Source organism: Nyctereutes procyonoides, unplaced genomic scaffold (assembly GCF_905146905.1).
Source record: "Nyctereutes procyonoides isolate TBG_1078 unplaced genomic scaffold, NYPRO_anot_genome, whole genome shotgun sequence".
NCBI lineage: Eukaryota > Metazoa > Chordata > Mammalia > Carnivora > Canidae > Nyctereutes > Nyctereutes procyonoides.
Window position 1 is genome coordinate 562,649 of NW_026575159.1, and position 23,360 is coordinate 586,008.

General features: G+C 35.4%; 1 protein-coding gene across 11 annotated transcripts in view; it reads left to right on the forward strand.

Annotated features, from left to right (window-relative positions):
* RIMS2 (regulating synaptic membrane exocytosis 2) overlaps positions 1-23,360 on the forward strand; it is a 583,644-nt gene that overhangs the window by 493,961 nt on the left and 66,323 nt on the right. The gene's annotated exons all lie outside the window — the stretch shown is intronic.

The window sequence follows — 23,360 nt, forward strand, 5'->3', positions numbered from 1 at the left end:
GCTGATAGTGAAGATATTCAAAGCTTTGCTACTTTAAAATTCAGTTTCTAAATCACATCTGCAAAAATAAATTAGATACAGCATTCCTACTCCTACTCAGAAAAGCCACAGTTAGCAATTAAGAAATTTGTGAGTCAAAGCGTTGTCTTTTCAAATGGTTGTTGATAATTAAACATTAAATCCTTGGTATCTTGGAAATAATAACATATCTTCTACTTAACAAACAAACAAAAGCATATAATAGTGTTTCTTTTACAGCAAAGAGATTATAGGCAAATGGGTGAATTCTTATTTATGTTGAATTACTAGGGTTCTTGCACACAGAAATCAGGACAAAAATCTGCAACACAAAAGAATTTGAGGATACATTAATTCCTGGGCCCAGCTAATCTTGTTTTTAATCTAACTATAACAGCGATTCAGGAATTTAAGCCTCAAATAATAATATTATATTGAAACAGTTATTTGATGGTTTTCCCTATATGGTGGTTGTATGCTTAATATGACTATTGATAGGAATTTTTCATTTGGTGTTTTAAAATGTTATTTTACATTTTAATATACAAATAAAAATTTAATTCATGGACATAGAGATCATATTTCAATGATTTTTTTAAATTGCCAGTATTTATCCATATTAGCTATTCTATACTTACATGATAGATGTTGACCTTTTGAACTTGAGATTTTTAAATATTTCTCTAGCAATTAGAACTTCATTGCATTTTTCCCTTAAAACTTACACACATCTGTAAGCCGAAAACTGTTCCAAAAATAAAGCCTAAAAATTAGAAAATGAAGAACCTAAAACAGACATACATAAGTTTATATACGTTAGAGAATATATGGTGTTAAACTAAATAATTATTTCCGCTTGTTAGGGTTTTTTGATAAATATTGGACACCTACTATATGCCAGGTGCATGGAGAACAAAGGTGGTATTTATCATTGTAAAAATAAACATCATTGAGCTATTATGGATTTTCAGACAATACTACTTACCTACTAAAGAGTAGAAAACTCGGCAAAATAGGATCTTTCTAAAGAATAGTGACATTATTCTGGATGATAACATAGCAATCACATGTAAACAATAATTGGCAAAAGGGAAACCATTTATAAAGGTCTGTTGACCAGTACACGTGGCAGCTAAGTCATCTCTGTCTTCTGCCCTATTATTTTGCATGTTCCTTTGCTTGTTAAGTGGAAACTCGCCTTTAAAGTCAACATTTCTAAAGATTAAATATGACTTACTAGGCATTGTAACTTAGCAGAAAACACATAGAAATCATAAGGAGACTCAGATTCTATTGCTTACTCTGAGTTATAGAAGATAATCAAATATGACCTCTTTAAAAACCTGACTACTCTGAATCATAGACTGTTCATCTCAGAAATGAAAGTGACGCCTCCTATTCTAACAAGGTTTTTATAAAGACGGTGTTTTAAAATTCATAAGAAGATGCTTTGAAAACTTAAAATCACTTTGTGGTATAAGATATCAATAGCCAATTCAGCCTCACAGGGAATCAAGAGCTCTGTTTTAAGCATGTTGATTTTGAGATGCCTGTTTAGACATGTAAGCACAGTTGTTATAAGATTAGTTAGATAATGAGTCTAGAGCCTCAGGTCAAGACTGAAGATATAATTTGGGAATGGTCAGCAGGTAGTATTTAAAGCCACAGCACTAGATAAGATTATTTAAGGTGGCTTGAATCAAGAAGAAAATTAAAGAGTGAGCTCTATGATATTCCAACTTTGAAAAACCAGGAGAGAATTCATCAAAGAAGCCCTAAGAAAGAGAGAGAGAGAGAGAGAGAAGGGAAGAGAAGGAAAGAATATGGTACCTTGGTCACCAAAGGTACCATTTTAAGAAAGACGATCAGCATGTCAGGTAAGATGACGACTAAGAATTAACCGTTGGATTTGGCAAGATGAGGAATTTGGTAAACCTTGACCAACCTTGCAGTTGTGGTCAAGGCATTATGGGAGCAGGTCAAAGAAAATGGGAGGTAGAGTCCGTGAGAATGATATCAAGAATGAAAATAAAAACATCTGATACTTATTGAGCACTTTTATGTGCTGGCATTATTCTGATCGCTTGACATGTCAATTATTTAAACCTCACAATAATGTTATGAAGCCAGAATTAATGACTACTATGCTCATTTTACAGAAGAGAAACCAGTGAGCAAAAGGGAATAACTTTCCCAAGATTACCCAAGTAGTGAAGGGTAGGTAGAGGTTGGGATTTGAATCCAGGCAGCATGGATCTGGAGACTTTACTTTTCTTCTTCTAGTTACAGTCTAGACCAGCATGGTTCAATACAACTTTTGGCAAAGTGGACAATTTTCTGTATCTGTGCTAAGTTTGTGCTAGCCACACATGGCTGTTGGACATTTGAAAAAGGGCTACTGTGATGGAGTAATTGTATTTTTTTTTTACATTTTTTTTAATTACTTTAAATTTGAATAGGCACATATGACTAGTGGCTATTGATTTGGATAGTACTGATAGAAACAGCTCTTTCTAGGATTTTTTATTACAAAAAGGAAACAGAAATAGAACTGTAGCTTGCAGGAAATGAAGTCAAAAAAGAGTTTTGTTATTTTAATGACAGATGGGATACTCATGAAAAGAACTGAGTAGGTGACAGACTTTGGACTCAGAGCTAAAGTGGAGGTCAGCTTCCATGACCTGTGGTCATTCAGGAATCTGTGCTCTTTTCATCTTGTAGTAATTTCTAAGCTGATGTAGGACTTTACATTTATTTACTCTAATTGTAACACTTTATAATCATTTACTTATTTGTCTATTTCCTGGCTAGTCTGTTTTTCTTATATTACGTGTCTTTCTCCCTGTCTGGCATAGCTTCAAATATAGTGATCTTCAATGAAAAGCTCATGCACTTCTTTCAGTGCATGATTCAGTTCTCTAGGGAAATAGAAAGAAAATTATAGAAATTATTTTTATGTTTTAATCTAAAAGACAAGAAGTTAGGCATTGCTAATATTTAGTAACCTCACCCTTGTGTTCTTGGTTGGGCTGGACGTCAGATGGCCAGTGTTGTGTGCCTTTCTGGAGGGGTTAGTTTAGTTAGCCACCAGAAAATGGGCAGGTGACTTAAAATGATCACTGAAATGAAACTGCTGATGGAGTGAAACGTGAATATTGCAATTGTGCAAACAAGGTAGACCTGAAACTTTATTCCTACTCAAGCTCTTCATCAGCCACTGATGAATAGATAAGGTGACTCTCTAAGATCTGACAAGAAGCTCACTGAAAAACTCTAAGTTATTGAGAAGATTCATGAAATATAGATTACATCCACTATTATTAACAATGAACCCCTTACCCTACCTTTGTACTTTATATGGTCTATGGTACGTCTTTATGAAGTTTCTTTTCCAACTATGACACTATGACATCATTCAAAGCGAGTATGAGAAAAGTGAATTTGGAAGCAGATCTTCAAATTGCTCACCAGCAGCCACATAATGTCAGCTGCTGTAATATATAAACCTTGAAAACTTAATGCAAAAGAATTGTATCTGTTGGGCAAAAACATTAGTCCAATGCAAGTATTCCCAGGGGGCTAGTGGCCTTCACTGTGGCCAATCAGGGTTGGAGGTGGTTTTCATCTTATGACTTTACCCTCTTCTGGGAACGTGGAGCACTCTCTTTATTCAGCCAGCACACAGCAGCTCTTCAGGGGCAAGGATTGGAAATAGTAAAGTCACTTGTGCTTGTATTCCGTTGGCTATAGCTCAGTCACAAGGCTCATGCTGGAAAACAGGAAGCTGAGGAAAGTAGTCTAAGAAGTGCTCAGGAGAAAGAAGAAGCAAGTTTAATGAGCATACCAATATTTAAAAAAATTATAATGTGCATCACTTCAGACATTTTTTCTGAAAACATAAAGTCTTACTTTATCATTAAAAATAATGATTTACAAGTATTTGTTGCATTCTAATCTTTTAAAATATTTGTGTTTTATATGTTATAAAAGTATTATAGAATGTGTATAATTTATAAATAGTTTTTTACTGAAATAGAGATGATATTTTAAAAGATTTAAAACAACTGGTCTAGTATATGTAATTCCAAAAAGTTTAAAACCATTATTCTAGTATTCTAGTTCTGAGTGCTGAATCCACAGGTCTATTAAAGAACATCATAATCATGAAGAATAACAGAAATGTTAAATACTAGTATCGCCTTTTCATGTTATTAGAAATCTCAAACTTACATTTTAAGCATTTTCAAAAAGAATGTGCTTTTAAACCTAAATTTAGTATATTTCTCACTTTTTTTTAACCAGTTTTTTTTTTTTTTTAAGATTTTATTTATTCATGAGAGATGCAGAGAGAGACACAGGCAGAGGGAGAAGCAGGCTCCATTCAGGGAGCCCGACGTGAGACTCGATCCCAGGTCTCCCGGATCAGGCCCTGGGCTGAAGGCGGCGCTAAACCGCTGAGCCACCTGGGCTGCCTTATTTCTCACTTTTGAAATGATGTTTTAGCACTTATAATACTTTTGACCATTATTAAGTAAAGTATTGATAGTCATGCCGCTGTTCTTTGGTACTAAGTTCCAGTGGTTTAAGCATAATAGATAACATAAAGTATTTCATGTAAGTGAAAGCTCTTTTGAGCATATTATGAACTGTGGCTAAGTATTTCTATAGCAAACTGGGATGAGCAAGTAGCTAAGAAAGGTAGTTTTACTGTTAATGGAGATTAATTTTTCTTAGATTTGGATTTTATATCATTTGTTCTAAAAATAAAACTTATTTTTTTAAATTGCAGTAAAATATACATAACATAAACTTTACTACCTTAATAGTTTTCAAATGTACAGTGAAGTGACAATAAGTACCTTCACATTATTTTACAACATCCACCTATCTCCAGAATGCTTTTCATCTTGCAAAGTGAAACTCTGTACCCATTAAACAACTCCCCATGACCATTCTATTTTCAGTCTCTGAATTTGACTACTGTGTGTACCTTATATAAATGGAATCATTTTGTGACTTAGTTATTTCACTTACCATAATGTCCTTAAGACTCATTTATGCTGTAAGCATGTGTCAGAATTTATTTCCTTTTTAAGACTAAATAATATTTCTCATGGTATGTATACACCACATTTTGTTCATCTGTCAATGGACATTTGGGTTGTTTCCACCTGTTAGCAGTTGTGAATAATGCTGCTATTAAGAACATGGATGTAAAAATAATCTCTTCAAGATCCTACTTTCAATTCTTTGAGGCACATACCCACAGTGGAATTGCTGGATCTTATGGTAATTCTATCTTGTGAGGAACTGCCATTGTGTTTTCCATAGCAGCTGCACCATTTGACATTCCTACCAGCAGTACACAAGAGTTCTGCTTTCTCTGCATCCTTGCCAACACTTGTTATTTTTTGATAATAGCTGTCCTAATGGCTGTGAGGTGGCATTTCATTGTAGTTTAGATTTGCATTTCCCTCATGATTAGTGATATTAAGCTTCTTTTCATGTGTTTATTGGCCATTTGTATATCTTCTTTGGAGAAATGCCTATTCAAGTATTTTGTCCATTTCCTAATTGGGTTGTTTTGTTCTTATTTTTGAGTTGAAAAAAAAATTTATAAAAGAAAAATATAAGCCTGTTTTTCAGATCCTTGAGGGTTATCTCTGTATTAATAACATGTAGTATTATTATTATTTATATTTATTTTTCTGAATCCCAATAGGCCTATAAGTTCCTTGAGGGGAGGAACTATATCTCATGCATTTTAATATCTCTGGTACCTACAGTTATAGCTAATGTCTACTAAAGACTCAGTATTTTTTGGAATGAATGAATGCATAATTGATCTTTGTATGAAAGAAAAGGTAACATAAAATTGTGTTCCCCATATCCATTTATATCTACAAATGCAAATTATCTTGCATTATCCTTTCTCAACCTAAAGATTACACTCATAATCAAATTATTCAACATTTACTGAATTCTTATGGTATTTTAATCATTTCCCTAAAGTACAAATGTTTATTCATCTCCAAACATTTCTTATCAACTACATTATTTGCAAGGAAGGCATTTTGTTAGGCCCTATGAAAGGCAAAACTTGACAAAGCATAGTCCCTACTCCTTTGTAGCTTTTATACTGAAGGATCTTTAAATCTACTAGAATAAATGAGTTTTAGGCTTGAGGAAATATAAAACAAGGTAGAACGCAAGAAGGACAAACAAGAGAAACAAAGGATATCCTGTAAGGTGGGGTAGCAAAGTGAAGAAAATAGATTTGAGAGTTTTAGAGTTGAAATCCCAGCTCTGCTATGGACAAGTTACCTAACCTCTCTAAACTTCCCCTTACTTGGCTGCAAAAATGATGGACTCTATCTTCCTACCTTATGAGGTTGTTATGAGCACTTGTGAGAGCACTTGAAATAGTTTCCAACATATACGAAGTTCTTTATAAAATGCAGCTACTACTCTTAATACTATTATAGTACCCTTAGGGTAGCAATGGAAATGACCACTTCCAACACTGATGCCAAGGTAGCATCTAAGCCTTCAATTAGCGATAATGTTTAAACTGTGAAGATGCTGGGAACAGGGATAGACATGGGCAACAGTAGACCCAGAGATATGGAAATGCTGTTTACATATGAGCTGAGCAGAGAGTATTTGACACATTATGGGAGATGAGACTGGCAATGGAGTTTGGGACCAGATAAGAAAGAACTTAATGTCAGGCCAGGGAGTTAGAGCCATAGAATTGGCAGTAGGAAGCTATTGCAGGATTTGGAATATGGTCATGACAGTCAGAGCTAGAACGATGTTGTCAATAAGAAAGTCTAGAGATCAAGAATAGGAGACAGATTTAGTCAGACAGTTTAGAGCAGAGATGATGAGGGTCTGATCAATGGTGTATTAAGTTTTCTACTGCTGCCATAACAAATTACCTCAAACTTAGCAACTTAGTGTAGATTTACCAATCTGTCAGAAATTTGGGTGAGTTTGGCCAGTTTCTCTGCTCTGTGTCTCACAAGACCAAAACCAAAGTGTCATCAAGCCTGAGCTTTTATTTGAAGGGTGAAGGGAAGAGCACATTTCCAAGTTCATTCAGGTTGTTGGCAGAATTCAATGCCTAGCCTTCGAAGGACTGAGATCCCTTCTTTGATGCATGACCTCTATCATTTTCAAGCTAACAATGGCATGTTAAATATTTCTTGTCCTTCTAATGTCTCCAAATACCCATTCTGCTGCATTTCTTTTCCCCTCCAGCTAAAGAAAATTCTCTTCTTTAAAAGAATAAATAATTAGATTGGTCCAACTCAGAGGATCCAGAATAATATCCCTGTTAAAATGTCCTTAACCTTAATTATATCTGCAAAGTACCTTTTGCCATGTAGTGTAACATATTTAGAGAGCCCAAAAAACAGTGTATGGACATCTTTGGGGACCCTTATGCCTACCACAAATGATAACAGTAGAAGGAGATGGAAAGGTGGAGGGATTCAAGAAATAGTGTAGATATGTTTTATAAAAAATATCATTTTCTTCCTGGGAGTAAAGTAAAATAGACAAAATGTTAATCTTTGCAGTTTATACTCTCTGACCAGAATGCAAAACAGTTATAAAGAATATAGGCTTTTTAAAGTAAAAAATTCAGAAAATAACTTACTGTTATTAAAGGCATCATTAACAATAGCATGAATTTGTTCATTTTAATTTTCAAAACCTTAGATATATGCATCATCATTCCCATTTGACATATCAGAAAACTGAGAAGTTTCATTCATGGTAGATCCATTACAAAGCTGGTACTCCTTATGTAACTTCACTGTTGCTAAAAGTATGTTTTTATAATTAGTTCTTTTCATATCATTAGAAGGGAAAATTTTTTCTCTTCAAAATAAAAATTCTCAGGGAACTATTTGAATTCACTATAGGTTTTAATTTAATTGAACATAATTTTAAGATGTGAATAGCCAGAGGCATTGTACAGGCTGCTAATCAGTAAAGGCCTAGGATGTGTAAATAACGAAATCATAAAGAGTTTAATTGTAAGCTGAGAAGTACAAACTAAGGAAAAGAAGTCTTTTAATTTTATTAAAAGTAAATGTTTTAAGGTTTTTAAGCATGAGAGTATAAACAGAAATGACATTTTCAGGTAAAGGCCATTTTTAGTGAATTTCCCATACACTCTGCATAGGTATATGGAGCTACTAGGGTTTGTTTGTTTTTTCCAAGCGAATCCCATTCCTTTTACCTACTAGGAAAATTTCCATAGACAGTTGCAGATATTTGTTGGAAATTTAATAGCGCCCTAGGTAAGTAGTATAAAATTCTACTAGGAGTAAAATTAGCTATTTTTTCCAACTACTAGAAAAGTGTAGGAATGTTGACTCATTGTCCCCTTGGGCTTTGAAAGCTATTTTATATTGCAGACTTTGTGGAAGGAAAACACCGAGGTAGAATCCATCTTTCCTCTCTGAGGCTGCTCTACCTGGAAAAATCCTTCTTTTTATTATAATTTTTTTTTTCTAAACTGACACTCTTACTACCTTAGAATATGTTAACCTTATATTGTTATTCAGTATTATTACTGAATTTCTGCTCCACGGCAGTCACCATGGTATGTAGTAAATGAAATCCTCTTTGTATGGTATTTGGTATTTATGTTCCAGAGGGAGAGACAGGCCCTAACAACAACAACTAAATAATTAGTCAAAATTCCAAAGCTTGCTTTGATGGAAAAGTACCAAGTGGCATGAAAGTACGTCATAGCATATAACTAAACTAGTCTGGCTCATCTTTCTGCCCATCCCAGCTCTTACCAAATACTTTGCACATAGTAGAGTTTCAACAAATGGTGGGTGAATGGTATAAAATGTGGCACGTTAATGCTAGAAAATGTTACACTGCCCTTCTGTCTTTGTGTTTGGTTTGTTTGGCAATCTCTGCATTGTGAGTGTGGTCCACAAATCTCCTGGGGGAGGTATGTGGTCAGTGTGTTTGTATGTTTTCTGTTAAAAACAATTGAAAGTCAAATGACCTTTGGAAAAGAGATTTAAAGGGCAGCCTGGGTGGCTCAGCGGTTTAGTGCCGCCTTCACCCCAGGGCATGATCCTGGAGACCCCAGATCGAGTTCCACTTCAGGCTCCTTGCATGGGGCCTGCTTCTACCTCTGCCTGTGTCTCTGCCTCTCTCTCTCTCTCTCTCTCTCTCTCTCTCTCTCTGACTCTCATGAATAAATAAATAAAATTTAAAAAAAAAAGGAAAAGAGATTTAAAAACGTTATAGGTTCTGAATTTGGGTACTATGTATACAATGAGGGAGAGAAACAGTAGGTTCTAGCTTTTTAGAAGTGTGCTTGACATTGAGATAGTGGGAAAATTAATCTAGTATAGCCTTAGGCAATAAAGTTCTCCATCAACAGAAAAATGTAATTTCTGTAACTTTTAGTACAAAGAGTGGTTTTCTTTCTCGTTTTGTTTTTCTCCTGGTATCTGAGGATTCATTGCTTTTCACTGGAAGCTTCATTATCACTTAGAAAATGAGAGTAGGACAAGAGCTAATGAGAAGTCTGAGATAAGGTGGGGACATATTCTGAGGAGGAAGTTGATGGTAAGGCAACACATAATGCAGAAATCGAAAGGTGTAAAGATACAGAAATAATCACAGAAAACCACCAGAGAACCCTCAGCGGGCTGTGCTCATAACTGAGGCATTTCTACAACATCTTCCAACCAGAACCTTCTTTCCAAAGGAAGTATAGTGGCAAGAGGTAGGAAGTCAGTGGCTACCAGTGTCTTTTCATATGCCTTCTAGTCCCACTGACATTTGAAATATCAATTGAGATATTGCTTGTCCCCTTTTGTTTTCTCCCTCCTTCTGCCAGCAGTCATTTTACCTGGAATTATACATACCTATGTCAAAGGGAAAATGGATGACCAAAGTTTTCTGACTTGCTATCAACCACACTGAGTTTTTCTTTATTTAACCAGTCAGTTGTGAAATTTTCTTAATGGAAATGATGGTAAGATAGAGTTCTACTTCACTATATTAAAGTAGATTTCTTTAAAAAAAAAAAAAAAACCAGACCATTTAAGAATCAGTGTTCATGGGCAGCCCTGGTGGCTCAGTGGTTTAGCGCCGCCTTCAGCCCAGGGTGTGATCCTGGAGACCCCGGATCGAGTCCCACGTCAGGCTCCCTGCATGGAGCCTGCTTCTCCCTCTGCCTATGTCTCTGCCTCTCTCTCTCTCTGTCTCTCTCTCTCTCTGTCTCTCGTGAATAAATAAATAAAATCTTAAAAAAAAAAAAAGAATCTGTGTTCATTTGACTTATTTGAAAAGTTATCCCCCCAAAATTAGGAAAATAAAAATAGTTTTAGGGATGCCTGTGTGGCTCAGTTGGTTAAACATGGGACTCTTGATTTTGGCTCAGGTCATGACCTCAAAGTCATGAGACTGAGCCCCACATGGGGCTCCACACTCAGTGGGGAGTCTGCTTGAGATTCTTTCCCTCTCTCTCTGCCCTTCCCCCTGCTCGTGCTTGCTCTCTCTCTCTCTCTCTCTAAAATAAATAAATCCTAAAAATATCTAGTTTTGCACAATGAAATATATAGTTTTATGCAAATGAAAATACTGTGTATTCCAAACAAAGTAGTAGATGAAATTAACAATAAGAAAGATGGTACTGGGATCCCTGGGTGGCTCAGCAGTTGAGCGTCTGCCTTTGGCTCAGGGCATGATCCCGGGGTCCCAGGATCGAGTCCCAAATCAGGCTCCCTGCATGAAGCCTGCTTCTCCCTATGCCTGTGTCTCTGCCTCTCTCTCTCTCTCTGTATCTCTCGTGAATAAAGAAATAAATCTTTAAAAAATAAGTAAATAAATAAATTTTAAAGATCTTTATTATTTTTTTATTTTAAAGATCTTTAAAAAGAGAGAACTAGGTAAGGTCAGTTAGTTTTTATCTTCTTGGTCTTTTATGGTTGCTCATTCTTTATGTGTTCTTGGTATAATTTGTTTTTTGTTCTTAAAATAGTATCCATTGAGTTTCTTTTTTTTTTTAAGATTTTGAATTTCAATCTATTTCCAATGAGATATTTTAATTTAGTATGGTCAGTTAAAATTCCATTGAATTTAAATATTGCTTAAATTTTTAACTAGACTATCAGACAAGCAATGAGCACTTTTTAAAAAAATATATAAATTTAAAAAACTCAGTCACTGTGATTAACTGTGCTTCCAATGAAGAAAATGTGTTGTGCAGGCATAGTCCATACTATGGAAAAATTTTACACATCATTTGCTCAGCCTCAAAAACTGTAAGATATTATCAGAGCTGATATGTTAGGTAACACATAAATAGCACACAATGCTGTAAGATTTCTGAAAGGTCCTTCAGACTGGAACCGGATTTTGAATGGCTTCTAGGGATATTTGTGTTTCAAGCCAGAATTTGAAGACTTAGTAACATCTCAATTAAATCAAAGAGGTGAGCATGTTGGGCATAGGAAACTTGAGTGCCATAGAGTGAGTTCAGGAGCACAAAATATGAGTCAAAGAGAGATCAGTGACCTAATTTGACTAAAGAATTGATCTTCATACTTTCTTCTAAGTAATTTGGGACCCTTTTAATATTTAGAAGAGTTAGACAATACAATCCATAAGTATATTCAGGGGGAGTATGGCATGCTGAAGGAACTAAGCTATGTTGCTGTGCCTGAAGCATAGAGAAGAACAGATGGACTTGGAGGCATAAAGCTGGAGAGTTGGGCTGAGGACAGATCATGCAATATCTCAAAAGTTATGTTCAGGAAATTGGATTTTATCCTAAAATTATTGACAGTTATGACACAGGGAGAACACCTAGAGGCAGAAAGATGCTGCTGGAGTTTTGTGGTGATCTTTCAAAAGAGGGTTGTGGTCTGGATTGCCAGGTAGTAATGGGGGGATGAGGATGGATCTGGTAGGACCAGATGGTCAGTAAGAGGAGAAGGGGAGAGAGGAATCAAAGCTAATTTCTGAATGTCTGGCTTGATTAACTGGGTAGACAAGTGTTTTGCTATTTACTGAGACGGGAATCAGATGAGGCGCAATGAGAATCACAGGGTTACTTTGACGAATACAAATATGTATTAATACTTGCAATGTGCCAGTTACGATAACAAGTGCTTTATATACATTATCTTAAGTGCATTGCCTAATTTAACTCTTATTAAATACTAGCTTTTAAGATGTGAAGAAGGCCAGATAATCAGTGCTTAAGGAGGACATAAATGTTAGAAGTTGGATGTACCAGCCAGAGAAGCAAAGGGGAAAAAACCCTAGTTCAGGGGCTGGAAAACTATGGACCAAATGGAGCTTGCTGCTATTATTTTTTTAATATATAAATATATTTTTATTTGATAAAGTTTTATTGGAACACAACCAAGTTCATCTGTTTATGTTTTATCTATAGTTACTTTTGTGCTACAGTGGCTCAGGTAAGAGGTTGCCAGAGAAAACCATATGACCCACAAAGCCTAATATATTCACCATCTGGTCTTTTACAGACAAAGTTTGCCAGGTCCTATTCAAGCTTGTTTCAGGTTAGGATACAAATAAGATTTTACCCTCCAGCATAAGAAATATCTTTTTGTTTGAACACGAAGGGAGGGAAGTAATTGAATATATGAGAGAGGAAATGACTAAGTGTGAAAATAGACACTCAAATATATTATTGGATAATTTTTGCATCTCAAAATATTAAATGTCACTTAGTCCAGCCAGGCTTTTACCTCATACATAATTTTCAGTTCTGTCTAAACTCCAGAAGTTCTCTACTATAGCTAAACTGATTCCATCAAGGTTATCTAGTCAAGAAGCTTTGCTCCACTGTTGTGAGAGACTGAGGTTTTCTACCAAAGTAGCCTTGACATTTTGTCAGTGTCCATACATTTGCTATCTAGCACATTTATTGTGCTCTGTATAAAATGACAGCTGTCCTGTTTGCCACCTCTGCTTTGGGTTCACTGAATAATGCTTACTGTCACTTTTGGTTTTCTTGTTTTATTTTTGATTAATATAACATGAGCATTTAAGTTTATAAAACAAGTGCAACAAACTTAGTATTCATAAGTTAAAAGAAAAAAATCTTTGCAGTCAGTGTTCATGATCACTTCTCCACCATATCCAGAATGCTATTGAAAGACCTTTGTTTCTTACCCTGTAACCAGAATTTTGGATTGTCATTGAGATTTCAGCAGTCTTTGAGAAAAATGATGCAGTCCTGGTGGTTAGGCCATGAACAGTTTGTACTGTTCTTTGTGGATAATTTTAGATTAATGTTGACTACTACTGTTTATTTTAATGAATATCAGGTTATGTTAGTGAAGTAATATTCAAGTTTTTTACTGTGAAATTAGTCACAGGAGTTTCTATAAAGTTATGAAACAAAACTTTTAGTTAAAACAAAAAAAATTACAAACTATTGATTTCTCAAAATCTTTACTACTATAGCTTTTCTGATTTTTTAAATTGAATCTGATTCTAGAACTTAAGAGTCTCGTGGTCTAGAGACAATGGGTAACATCAAAAGAACCTACTGTACACCTGAAACTAATATAACACTGTATACTATACTGGAATTAAAATCAAAAACTTTTTTTTTAAAGAATATTTTATCCATGACTAAGAAGTTTGGAAAAAAGCAATAGAATAAGTCAGCCTCTTGGGCTAGTTAATAATAGGTTTCCTGAAATTGGGGAGGAAGATTAAGTGGCAAGTTGAGAGTTTCTGGGCTTAGAAAGGCACATAGGGCTAAAAATATATATATTTTCTTGTTATCTTTTTATTTACTGTTATATTCGTTGAGGAGAGAGTGCTTTTTTTCCTTTAGCCAAATGAAATAGACAGAAGTTGCAACAGGAGAATAATGGACATTTCCTGGAGCACCAGCCATTTCATTAACTCTCCAATCCCCATATTTGCTCTTTGAAGAATGGATTATGATCCCTACTCTTCATTGCTTTTGTAAGGAAATGGAAAGAAAGAATAGAAGGAAGAGTAATGGGGGAAGAGGAAGGAGAGAAAACAATAAATTCTTTGAGCAAGTCCTAAAGCTAAAAGATGTGTTGTTTGCTAAAATTTCATTGTTTTAACAAGGACATTTCAGTAACTTTTGTACAGTAATTTTGTGGAACAAACACAGAGACTTCTGTTCACATTGGGGTAACTAAATTCCCCCAAAACACATAGAAACCTATTTTTCATGAAAGATGGATTTTGAAGAACAGAAATACTGGGAGAAAGAACAAAAAGAGAAAAGTGCACCATCATTCATCATATAAAGCTCTCACACCAAGAAGTTCTTACTGTAAAAATTGAAGGAATACCCACATCTGAAGCATAAGTGAACAGGCCCAGTAATCTCTAGAGATCTGTGGTATGACTTCTAAAGGTGGCCAGTCACTGGTGGGTATTCTCTTCTTTCATTCTTCTTTCCCCCAAAGAGCAAAAGAACTGAGCCAAGCTGCACGCTCCTCTTAATTCCAGGACAGGCATGAAATCTGGAGCTATGTTTCAAAACCAGTCCAGCTTCTTGGGATGGCAAATTTATGTTCTCTTTCTGTGTCTCTTTGTTTCTCTCTCTTTCTCTGATACTGTTCAATCTATAGTTCCATCTGAGGCAGAAATCTCAAGAGTTCTTGGCCACTTTGTTTCATATCTGTTAGTCTCACTTTCCCTACATCTGTGCTATCTTGAATTGATCCCTGGCAACATTTATTTCCTTACTTTTGGCTTCTTGGCTAGTACTGATTCATGGCCTTGCCTATTATCTTCAGCTCTCTAACTCTGGCCTCTTTTCCTGTCTTCCATTCTAAATTAATCTAAAAAAACTAAAGTAATATGTAGAAACTAAAAGTTTCTCTTCCAGGTATAGTAACACACTAAATCAAGAACAATGTAAAAAACTCCTCTGGCACTGGGTGTTATGCTGTATGTTGGCAAATCGAACTCCAATAAAAAAATATACAAAAAAATGAAATAAAAGGGCGAAGAAACAAAATTAAAATTAAAAAAAGGGAAAACTCCTCTGATTGTAATATAACCTTGACTGCCTACCACCCCTGTCACTACCACCACCACCACCATCATTCTTGCCAGTTTGTTTCTGTGTCATTAGTCCTGGCATGGCTTTAGGTCACAGTGAGCATAGTTCATTCTCTTAGACTTTAATTCTGGTGCCTGAAGCTGTCATTTTACTTATTCCTTCCTCCTTGCTTAGTAAAATCATTGACCTTGTTTTCATAGTAAGTGTAATAGTATCTCCATAGCTCTAGAGATACACGCCTTTCCATAATGGAGAAGAGACAGATAAACATTATATAATCATTTTCTTTTTAAAGAAAGAAATTAAACAGAAATAATTGAATGACCATCATATTACTTCCACAAAGCTTTCTCAATATTTCTGTACTATATGGAAGTTCCGTATACCTTTCAGCTTATATCTGAAGAGGACAAATGGCACATGGTTATGTATTGCTCCTATTTTATCATTAGTAACCATTACAAACATTTACTTACTAAAAGCAATGTGGCTATTTGACATATGTAAGAAATATGACAAATTCAACAAATTTATATTGAAATATGGAAGGCCAAAATACACATATGCATGGAACAGTTCTATAAGTGAGTCAACTATAATATATTTAAATATAATTTACTATAATTATTAATAATATACTGTAATTTGCATTTAAAAGAGATACTTTTTTGAAAACTAGAATTATTTTTCTCATTTAATAGAAAAAGACAGGTGTAAGATCACTTGTGATCTTGTAAGTGACTTTCTTGTGGTCTTATAGTAATATTAATAATGAAGCAAAGATACAACCTAATTCATTGTTTAATAGTATGATTGTGCTGTGTCTGTACTAGGAAATTTTCTTTTTATTTATTTATTCATTTTGAAAGATTTTAAGTAATCTCTACACCCAATGTGGGGCTCAAATTTATAACACTGAGGTAAGGACTTGCATGATCTACCAACTGAGCCAGCCAGGCACCACAGAAGTTTTATTTTTAAATTCATAGCTATATTCTACATAGTAGCTATTTTCATAGAGGATATGTTAGGATGGAAATTTTATATACCTTATATGTAATATCTTTACTTTTTTCAGAACTAAGCTAACTCCTTAATAAGATCTCAAATATATGCTTAATAATTTCTAGCTTTTATATGTCACTCAAGATTTAGTGCTACTGAAAATTTCCCTAGCATAAATGATTATAAAGGTAAAATAAATGTAAATGTTTCAAGGCAATCTCTTCAAATTAGCCACACAAGCAAAGAAGGAAGAATCACACATTGTGTGCCTAGATACAAGGTAGCAACAGACCAAGGCAAAGTGGTTTTTAGGAATAATGTCTCCATAATACATTTTTCTTTGGGCCTTGCTTTCTTGGTTCTAGGCTTAAAGGAAGATACCAAAGCTGCAGATAGGAATTCTTTTTTTTTTTTTTTCAGATAGGAATTCTTATGTCTGATAAGTAACAGACTGCAGCAAGTGGTTCTTAGTAGTGTCTCCATAAGGCATTTCTTTTTGGACCTCATTATTCATCTTCAAGATTTTCTTAGCTAAACTCTCATTTCTTTTATTGAAGTAGAGTCCACACCCTACTTCATTAGTTTCAGGAGTACAACATAGTGATTCCACATCCCTATTTTACAGTATGCTCACCACAAGTGTAACTGCCTTGTGTCCTCATACAATGCTATTACAATACCATTGACTATATTCCCTATGCTCTACCTTTCATCCTGTGACTTATTTATCCCATAACTGAAAGCCTGTACCTCTCACTCCCTTTTATCCATTTTCGCCATCCCCCCCACCATCATCCCCTCTGGCAATCATGTTTGTTCTCTGCGAGTCTTTTTCTGCTTATTGCGTGTTTTGTTTTTTAGATTCCATATATAAGTAAAATCATGTGGTATTTGTCTTTCTCTGACTTATTTCACTCAGCATAATATCCTCTAGGTCCATTCTTCTTGTTGCAAATGACAAGATCTCATTCTTTTTTTAATGGCTGAGTGCCATTAAAATATATTCCATCCATTGGAATATATGTATTCCAATATATACACACACATTCCATTGTGTGTATATACCATATCTTTTTTATCCATTCATCTGTCAACAGGTTTTCCTCCGTTATCTTGGCTATTGTAAATACAATAAACACAGGGGTATGTATATCATTTCAAATTAGTGTTTTCATTTTCTTTGGCTCAATATCCAGTAGTGGAATTACTGAATCATTTGGTAATATTATTTTTAAATTTTTTAAAGATTACTTATTTATTTATTTGACAGAGAGAGCACACATGCACAAACAGGGGAGCCGCAGGCAGAGACAGAGGGAGAAGCAGGTGCCCCACTCAGCAAGGAGCCGGATGCAGGGCTTGATAGAACCTCAGGATCATGACCTGGAGCCTAAGGCAGACACATATCCAAATGAGCCACCCAGGCACCCCAATTTTTTGAGAGCCTCCATACTGTTTTCCATAGTGGCTGCACCACGTTCTCATTCCTACCAAAAGGCTTCCTTTTTCTCCACATTCTCACACACACTTGTCATTTCTTTTTTTTTTTTTTTATACTAGCCATTCTGACAAATGAGAGGTCATATCATGAGATATCTTTGTAGTTTTGATTTGCGTTTCCCTGAGGATGAGTGATGTTGAGTGTCTTTTCATGTGTCTGTTGGCCATCTGTATGTTTTCTTTGGAAAAATGCCTATTCAGGTCCTCTGTCCACTTTTAATTGGATTATTTGGGGTTTTTGCTGTTGAGTCGTATAAATTCTTTATATATTTTGGATATTGATTCCTAGTGGATATATCATTTGCAAATATCTTCTCCCATTCAGTAGGTTGCTTTTTTGTTTTGTTGATGGTTTTCTCTGCTGTGCAGTTTTTTATTTTGGTAAAGTCCCAATAGTTTATTTTTGCTTTTGTTTTCCTTGCCTCAGGAGACCTATCTAGAAAAATGTTGCTACAGCTGATGTCAGAGATCCTTGCCTGTGTTTTCTTCTAGAAATTGTTCTTTTTTCCCCCCTCTGTAAGCTGTAAAGTTAAAATTGCATCAAACTGTGGACTAATTTGAGGAGAATTGGTGTCTTTGTAATATCAATTCTTCCTACTCAGATTCCTAGTAAGTCTCTCTATTGATTTAGGCCTTTCTGTTCTTCAGTTATATTTCATAATTTTCATCCTATATCTTTTGGACATAATTTGTTAATTTTATTCCTAGATATTTTGCAACTTGCATCACTATAGTAAATACCATATTTTTTTCAATCACATTTTCTAACTCGTTATTTTTGGTATTTACTTACTGCAATCATTAATTTAAATTGTATGTTTAATATTCCGTCAGGCCACCTTACTGAACTCTGATTAATTCCACCAGTTTTCCCTTTACATTTTTAAAATACAACCCTAAATCTTCTGAAAATAGTAAGATACTCGCTTCCTCTAAGTGTACTTTCAAGGTGCATCTGTTCTGATTTATTACAGATTAGTTGGAGCCATGGCTTGAGATAGGTTCTGAAATGATGTTGCATTTGTTCCCTGCTCCTCTAGAAAATGGCTCTCTACAATGCACTGCTTTTTTAAAAAGGGAGGGAGGAGAGGAAGCAATTTTTTTTCCTTCCTAACCCCCTCTATATTATATAAGTAGTGTCAAACAAAGCAAAGTTAAGTTTTCATTTGTAATGTATCCTCCGTAGTCCTTTGAAGCGTAAACTTTAATCTATGATTCATTGCTTTTTAAGGTCACTGGACTGTTTAATGTATTGATATGACATTGGGGCTGTTGCCAATCTAAGATCTATTTCTAGTTACCAATATTATCAAAAACATGAAAAAGTAAGTTTTTAAAATGAATTAACAAAATGACAGGAACAAGGGCAAAGTAATCAGAAGCAATATTTAGTAAGAGCTGCTAGGCCTCTGGCATTCTAACTTTTCTCATTTACATGTGTTACTGGTTGGGACGCCTGGATGGCTTAGCGATTGAGCATCTGCCTTCTGTCAGGGTGTGATCCTGGAGTCCTGGGATGAGTCCCGCATTGGGCTCCCTGCATGGAGCCTGCTTCTCCCTCTGCCTATGTCTCTGCCTCTCTCAATCTCTCTCTCTCTCTCTCTCTCTCTCGAATAAATAAAATCTAAAAAAAAGTTAAAAAAATAAATGTGTTACTGGTTAAAAATGGGCAATATCAGACATTGTAAAGATGGAAAATTGTTTCACCAAAAGTAACATTTCCCAAAGTGTATCCCACAAAGCAATAGACCTTTGGATATCAACAGATGTGAAGGAGAAAGATAGGATTTCATGGTCAAGTAGAGAAAATGTAGGTTAAACAGTTTTTTGTTTTAAATTTGAGTATGATTGGGATGCCTGGGTGGCTCAGTGGTTGAACGTCCTGCCTTTGGCTCAGGTCATGATCTTGGGGTCCTGGGATCAAGTGCCACATAGGGCTCCCTGCAGGGAGCCTGCTCCTCTCTCTATGTCTCTGCCTCTTTCTGTGTGTCTCTCATGAATAAATAAATAAAATCCTTAAAAAAAATTTTTTGAGTATGATTGACACACAATGTTACATCATTCCAGGTGTACAACATAGTGATTTCACATCTCTATACCTTATGCTATGCTCACCACAAATGTAGCTGCCATCTTTCACCATACAGTGTCATTATAATATCATTGACTATGTTGGATTTGGATTTTTTTCTAAATGCAGGACTTCATCAAGCCCTTTGTTATGTTTATGTGCTTTGTGACTTTTCAAAAGAAAGATAAAACGTGTAGTTTCCTGGCTTGCTTTGACCAAGTAACCTTTTGTCTGTGAAGCATATCTTAGAATCAGTATTCCTTGGAAAACACCTAAACATCCTCAAACTTAAATAGCAGTATGTGTTTTTAGAGAATCAGAGTTAGAGGAAGTAGACAAAAGACTTTTCTCTATTTAAATAGTTTTATATCTTTGGTTTCAGTTTTCATTAAATGGGTGACAAAGGATGAACTTGACCTTCTTAGCTGTTTTACATATCCCTGCTCCAGTCTTTAACTGAATCATGAAGACACCCTTTAGAACTAGTTCTGTGGTGAGCTAAGAGGTGTAGGAAGAAGAAAGATGTCAATGATGGAGAAATGAAGTCAGGTGGAATAAAACTGTGGTGATCTAACCAGAGGTGAATTGACTTAATCTAAGCTATGGAATAAATGAGACTTGTAGATTTGAAACACATTGTGTTGGTAAAACATAGTATGACTCTTGTGGTTATTTTCAAATGTCCCAGATGTTGTTTATGTAGAACTAGGGGATTAACTTAAAGGACATAGAGGAAGATTTATGCATAGATAATGAAGGCTGCAGCTACCAAAGACAGCAATCTAGAACATAAAGGAAAAAGATTACTTATTTACAAAATAAGATTATTGATATGCATATTAGGGTAAATGATATTGGCAAAGAGTCAAATAGGGTTCTGAGATTTAGTTTAGACAAATGTATCAGAAAGAAGTGTGAACCACATCTATAAATTTTAATTTTCCAGCAACCCTATTTAAAAAACTAAAAAGGAAACAAGTGAAATTCATTGTAGTAATATATTTTATTTAATCTATTCAAAATATTATTTCAGTGTAATCAATAAAAATTATTAGTGAGATATTTTATATTCAATTTTCTGTACCAAGTGTTTGAATTTTATATTTGTAGTACATTTTTTTTAAAGATTTTATTTATTTATTAATGAGAGACAGAGAGAGAGAGGCAGAGACACAGGCAGAGGGAGAAGCAGGCTCCATGCAGGGAGCCCGACGTGGGACTTGATCCCGGATCTCCAGGATCAGGCTCTGGGCTGAAGACAGCGCTAAACTGCTGCGCCACCCGGGCCGCCCCTATTTGTAGTACATTTTGATTCAGAGCAGCCACATTTCAAATTCTCAGTCAGCACGTGTGGCTTGTGCCACACGGGACAGCGTAGATTTAGCCCCTGGCACTCTGCAGATGTGCATCTTGAGCTTTGGCTTCCTTATCTATACATGAAGATAAGATCCATTTCAAGGGGCTACTATAAGGATCAAAATATAAAATGTATGTGAGGATACTTTGTAAATTATTTACAAATAAGGATGAGTATTTCCTTACTTGTCATGGCACACTTGGAGCTGTTCTATAGATGCAACTAAAAGTGAGTTTTTCCTGTAAGCATCAGAAAAAATGAACTCAATGAAGGCATTAACAATGAATCCATGAAAAGATAGAAGTAACTACAGTTTTTACCCCATATTGCAAGTTGTTTTGCTGCTCTACATTCTATTCTGTCTGATGAGTGCAGCTAAACAAAATAAACACTTTCATGTGCTACCTTTCCAAAGAATTAAATTATCAAAAGATTGTTTTCATGGAAGAGCTGATACATTTTTTGTCTAATTATTTAATTCTGTACCCCTTATTTGGCTGCCAAGAAGTTCAAAATAAGTTTGAAATTCAACTATAACAATTAAGTTGGACCTGGGCAGCTCTGGTGACCCAGCGGTTTAGCGCCACCTTCAGCCCAAGGTGTGATCCTGGAGACCCAGGATCGAGTCCCACATCGGCCTCCCTGCATGGAGCCTGCTTCTCCCTCTGCCTGTGTCTCTGCATCTCTCTCTCTCTCTGTCTCTCGTGAATAAATAAATAAAACCTAAAAAAAAAAAAAAAGTTTAAAAAAACAATTAAGTTGGACTTAAAGTAGTGTATTTCTACCCATTTACATTTCATTATTTTTCCTTTTTTTCTACTTTATTTTACCATTATTTTTTCTGCTTATTCTTCTTTAGTAGTAAAACTATTAATACAAATAAAACCAGGGACGCCTGAATGGCTCAGCGGTTGAGTGCCTGTCTTTGGCTCAGGGCATGATCCCTGTCCCAGGATCAAGTCCCACATCGGGCCTCCTGGGGGGGCCTGCTTCTCCCTCTACCTATGTCTCTGCCTCTCTCTGTGTATCTCATGAATAAATAAGTAAAATCTTTTAAAAAATAAAAATAAAAATAAAAATATTAAAAAACCTAAAACCAAAGATTGAGCTATTTTACAGGTTTTTTTTTTACAATATACTGCCATTGAGAATCTTTAATCAAATTTCATCAAAGATTACCAGCCATATTACATGCCATGATTAGCTTTCTATAAACAACTTTGCTTTCTGTGTACAAATCAGCATCAATGAAATAAAAAATAAAACTGTTTCCTAGGCCAAGAATTTTATTAACCTTGTTTCAAACTTTATTCCCAGGCTCCTTCAGCTTATATAGCTGCAAAGAATGTATAAGCAAAAACTGGAAAGAGCTGCTGGGTCCAAGGAGCTTGGGCTTAAAAATATTAGAGATCTAGATTTTATCAGATCCATGAACCAAATGTTAAAAAGCAATCATAATATAAAATAGCAGCTCCCAGTAACTTCTTCAAGTTTTATCTTCTTCAGATGTTGACTCAATTCGGTTTGCTCCAGTCTTGGAAGCTTCATCAAAATTCTTTGCAAGATTGGGAACTTCATCATCATCATCCTCTCTGGTAGCAAGTGATGCTTTTCCATCTAACAGATTGTGTAGGCAGAGCTTCTGCAGTCTTCTTAAACTAGTCAGATTGTCTACACCAAGGTGGTTTAAGATGCTGAGAAGCATTTCTCTCACCTGCTTTGCCTCAGCATGAAGTGTTGGCTGCTAGCGATGCCTGAACTTCAGGATTGTTGAAGTGGGTCACTGATCCCTTGGCTTGTGAACATATTCACTTCTTCAACACCAGAAATATTGTTTACCCCTAATTTCTTTTAGAAGAACTGAAGATTTTTATCATCTGCTGTAGTCGTTCTATGAACCATCTTCTTCTGGCAAGCAGTTCCTTTCCCACCAATGAGCACTTGCACTTGCAGTGTGGTGGGTCTCTCCTGGTTCATGATAGTTTCTTTCATCGTGGAGTGGAAAAGGGCCCACGCACAGGGGAATAGGGTTAGCATTCAGGGGACCCCAGGAGGACCAGCTGATGCACACACACACACACACACACACACACACACGGACACAAGATGGCAGCTCTATTTTACAGATTTTTAAGATTAATAAGATTGACATTGAAATTAGATAACTCTGACTTATCATTCACACCAGAAGGCAAAAGTTCCAGAAGACCAGAAAAAAAAAAAGAACACTATTTTGATAATAAACTATTTTTTTAAAGAGAAAAAATTTAGTTATCAAGGAATATAGAGCTGACATTGTAAAAAAAAAATGCTATATTTATTCCTTT